Below are 3,505 nucleotides of genomic sequence, written 5' to 3'. Positions count from 1 at the left end.
TATATATATACATATATATATATATGTAATAATAATAATAAAAATGTGTGTTTCTATGTATTGCACATGATTTTAGGTAATTATAAAATAATAAAATTCCTTGAGGCTAAAAGAGAGATGTGATTACAGTATTACCCCAAATGACTAAGTCAAGTGGATGTAGCAGAGTCATCTTTGATGGGAGCTGTACCTTGGGGACATCCATGCTGTGTCATCCCCAAATTCTCAGTGCTTTTGTGGAGGCAATACCAAGTGTAATGAGCATTAGGGAAAGCGTAACAGAGAGTCAGAGGACACTAAAAGCTTGGCTTTAGTTAGAATTTCTGTTTTGGCGGTAGTGAGTAGATTCTATGGAGCGTGTATGGGTTATGTAATTTGTTTCCTTTTTTTAAAAAATCTTTTTTATTCGTTCTTTGTGAATTTTGCATCATGAGCCCAATTCCACTCATCTCCCCTTCCCTTCATACCCTCCATCAACCCTTGTAACCTCCCCCAAACATAGAAAAAAATCTCATTGTGGAAGCTGTAGTATGCATACCACACTACACAGGATACCCTTTTGTCCACACTTCTTTGCTTGGAAATGTTCATTGCAATGAGTCGCTGGTCTGGTATGAGGCCTCTGTCTTTGGCTACACTATCAATACTGGAACCTCACCAGTGAGGTTCCAGTATTGATAGTGTACTTCCAACCTTTCTCTTGGAAACCCTGTTGTTGCCTTGTGTCATGGAGATCCTGTAGGTTTGGATCTGTAGGCCCAACCTCTTCCTGCACTCCAGCAGTTCATCGATAAGGTAGTGGGATGTGCCAATTCAAAGCCCTGGATCTAGCTCTGAAAGGTATCTGAGCTGGTCCGCCTGCTGCCTCTCCTGCTATTACGCCTTCCTGCCAGCTCACTGGCAACCCCCTCAACCAGGGCCAGCTTTACTCTGCTGCCCAGGCAAGGTGCAGGGTTAGCTCTCCAGAGTGTAGCAGTTGATGAAGGACAGGGCTAGTTCTCCTACTCTTATGACCCCAAAGCCAGCTTTTCTGCTGCCACAGGTGATGAGAGATGAGGGTGGTGAGGAGGGCATCTCTCCCTTGTGCCTACCACTGCACAGAAGAGAAGGGGCAGGGCGAGATCTCTTAGGCTCATACCCTTGGACACAGCTCCCCGCCATCTCCCATGTCCAGGGCAAGCTCAGTCCAGGTGCAGGGCCTGCTTTCCCCAGTGAGTACTCCAGCAGGTGAGGGTCAGGGACAGCTCTCTTGGACCTGATGACCTCCAGGTCTCCTGACTGTTGTAGGTGACAAGGGATGGGAGTGGGCATTTCTCCTCAACCATGTCACCACACGGCAGACAAGTAGCAGGGACAGCTCTCCCATGTTCACACCCTCAGGGCAAGCTGGCTCCTATCCCTGCTACTAGGGTCAGCTCTACTGTGCTGCTCAGTCAAGATGCAGGACCCGCTCTCCCAAGTGCGGCAGCTGGTGAGGGGCAGGGACAGCTCTCCTGCTTTCATACCCTCGGGACCAGGTCTCCTGACTGTCACAGGTAGTAAGAGGGAAGGGAGAAAGATGGTGTCTCTCCCTTGTTCATACCAGTTCATGGGAGGGCCAGCTTACCTACAGCTCCCATAATATGTGAGGCACATTCTCCCTAGTACTGTAACTGGCTAGGGGTCAGGCCAGCTCTCTTGCTCTGAGACCCCAGAGTCAGCACTCCTGTGATTCCCAAGTGAGGGGTGGGGCCATTTCTGCATAGCCCTCAGACATCAGCACATCCTCAGGAAGCAGGCCAGACCAGGGATGTCTGGCCTTGTTGCTGTAGGATCACAGACCCAGGTGTGGCCCCTGGTCCCAGGTAGCATAGCTGGCTACTCACGTCAGGCTGCTCCTCACTACCCTTGAGTCTCTAGTTCTGCCTCTTTTCATTGTGCTCACATTCTTCTGTTTCTCTTTCTCTTCCATTTCTCTATAACTTACTTGCTCCTCTTAGTGGCACCCAAGGTCTCTGAATAACTGGGGTTGTCCTATGAGTGCTCTGCTCTGCTCTCGAATTACGGTACCAGGCAGGGGTCATCTCGGGCATGGTCTGCCCCCTACCCCCATCCCCAAGGCCTGCTTAGCTCTTGGATGGTGGTCATCTCAGTTTAGCTCCCTGTCTGGACCTCACAACACCGGTATGGTGGTCATCTGGGGCTTGATCCTCTCTCAGGCCTACCTGAGTGCCCCAATGTGAGGGTCATCTGTCTCAGGGTCACTCCCACCCAGCCTGAGATCAGCCTTTTAGTCTCCAGCTCCTTCCCTGCCATGGAAGCCCATCTGGTGATTGTCTCAGGCTCATTTCAGAGTTTGCTAGGCTACTAATCATTTGCTGTTCACAGGTCAGAATATTGAGTGTGGACATAGCTTCTCTCCTCTCTGCCACCTACAGATATGCATGTGACATAGCAGCCATACCTGCAAAGCTTCTAGGGATGGTGCATGTTTTTCCTACTATTCAGTGAAGGCAAGAACATTCTATTTCAGTCTTGGTGTGTGTTGTTTGTGGAGGAAATTTGGTTTCTTTTGTTGGAGCCTCCATGGAGGTCAAAAGGCCTTTAGTTGGGCCTGACTGTCAAGACGAGCCTTCAGGAACATCGACTCCTTTTGCTGTCCTTCTGATAGCAGAGAACGGGGATCTGTGATATAACCCTCAGGGTACCTGTGTGGGCTCTTCAGGTGCAGAGGCTGGCCCTGAGTAGCAGTATCTTCAAGATGGAGTGCACAAAACTGAGTGCTGGCACATGAGAAATGAAGTCAGTGTTTTATTTTATACTATTTGCTGTCCCTGTGTCAGGCATATGGGTGTCAAGGCTTCCAAGGTCCAGTCCATAGATGCGTTAGAGGTGCCTCTGGAGACCAGGCTCCACTCCTAACCCAACAGGAGACTTGAGTGCTGAGGCTGTTAGAACATCTATATAATCAGAATATTGAAGTCTGACATTCTCGCTTGACAATGTCTTTGTGCATACCAAATGCTTATGAAATATGGTATCCTATGTATGAAGAATTTGTCAAGGAATTGCTAGTAGTGTTGTTTTATAAAAATAAAGATAAAAGCTTGGGATGGAGCAACATCGTTGTGTACCACTAAGTGTGGGGCACGTAAGAATGGGTGTTTCCCAAAGGGTCTTTCATCCCCAAGAGCAGAGAAGGGGAATGTGTAATGGGAGGAGATATTTGTAAGGGTGGGACTGGGAGGAGGGATGGGGGCCATGATCAGGATGTAAAGTGAGTAAATAAATAAATTAAAAAAGAAACCATGCACAGGGGATTAAAGAAGATGATTTGAAAGGAGGAAAGTAAAGGGATAAATATCATAATTTTATTATAATCTCAAAAATAAAAGAAAACATATAAGAATTATATGAGATATAATCTACCAAAATTATTTTTCTTGATTTATAGTTCATTTTTTATTATTTTGCTTTGAAATTTATTGTGAAGCTTTGTTAAACTTCATCAAATTTCTTTTTTTTT

General features: G+C 46.7%; 1 non-coding gene across 1 annotated transcript; it reads right to left on the bottom strand.

The window, feature by feature from the left end:
• Positions 1 to 2,334: 2,334 nt before the first annotated feature.
• LOC116074135 lies at positions 2,335 to 2,465 on the bottom strand. The gene has a single exon (XR_004112099.1). It is a non-coding gene; the product is annotated as a small nucleolar RNA SNORA17 (small nucleolar RNA).
• Between the last annotated feature and the right edge of the window lie 1,040 nt (positions 2,466 to 3,505).

Source organism: Mastomys coucha, unplaced genomic scaffold (assembly GCF_008632895.1).
Source record: "Mastomys coucha isolate ucsf_1 unplaced genomic scaffold, UCSF_Mcou_1 pScaffold23, whole genome shotgun sequence".
Lineage (NCBI taxonomy): Eukaryota > Metazoa > Chordata > Mammalia > Rodentia > Muridae > Mastomys > Mastomys coucha.
This window is presented reverse-complemented; position numbering and strand designations above follow the sequence as displayed.